Genomic DNA, 830 nt, shown 5'->3' with positions numbered 1-830 from the left:
GGAAATAGAAAACACTATCCTGAGTGAGGTAAGCCAGACCCAAAAAGAGGAACATAGGATGTACTCACTCATATTTGGTTTCTAGCCATAAATAAAGGGCATTGAGCCTATAATTTGTGATCTTAGAGAAGCTAAATAAGAAGGAGAACCCAAAGAAAAACTTATAGGCATCCCCCTGAATATTAACCTTCATCAGGCGATGAAAGGAGACAGAGATAGAGACCCACATTGGAGCACCGGACTGAAATCTCAGGTCCAAATCAGGAACAGAAGGAGAGAGAGCATGAGCAAGGAACTCAGGACCGCGAGGGGTGCACCCACACACTGAGACAATGGGGATGTTCTATCGGGAACTCACCACCTTTTTAAATGCCATTCACGGAAAGCCTAATTTTCAGGTTATGTTATTTCCTCTCATTCCTTTCATTAAAAAAAAAAATTTAAGACCACAAAGGAGGTGACTTGCTATGTGAAATTATTAAATGAAACTAATTTAAAGGAAGTTGAACTCTACAAAGTTATTTCTTTGGTGTCTTAGAGTTTCAATTGCTGCAATGAAATTCCATGACCAAAACAGCAAGTTGAGGAAGAAATGGTTTATTTGACTTACACTTCCACATTGGTGTTCATCACCAAAGGAAATCAGGATCATGGAGGCAGGAACTGACGCAGAGGCCATTGAGGAATGCTGCTTACTGGCTTGCTCTACATGGCTCATTCGCTTGTTTTCTTTTTTTTTTTTAAATATAATTTTTTTATTGAAAAAAAAAGATTCCTGCCTCCTCCCCGCCTCCCATTTCCCTCCCCGTCTCCCTTTTCCCCCCTCCTCC

Source organism: Alexandromys fortis, unplaced genomic scaffold (genome assembly GCF_014885135.2).
Source record: "Alexandromys fortis isolate MF-2015 unplaced genomic scaffold, M_Fortis_MF-2015_v1.1 scaffold_10, whole genome shotgun sequence".
Lineage (NCBI taxonomy): Eukaryota > Metazoa > Chordata > Mammalia > Rodentia > Cricetidae > Alexandromys > Alexandromys fortis.
The sequence above is the reverse complement of the archived record's forward strand: the minus strand, read 5'-3'. Positions refer to the sequence as shown.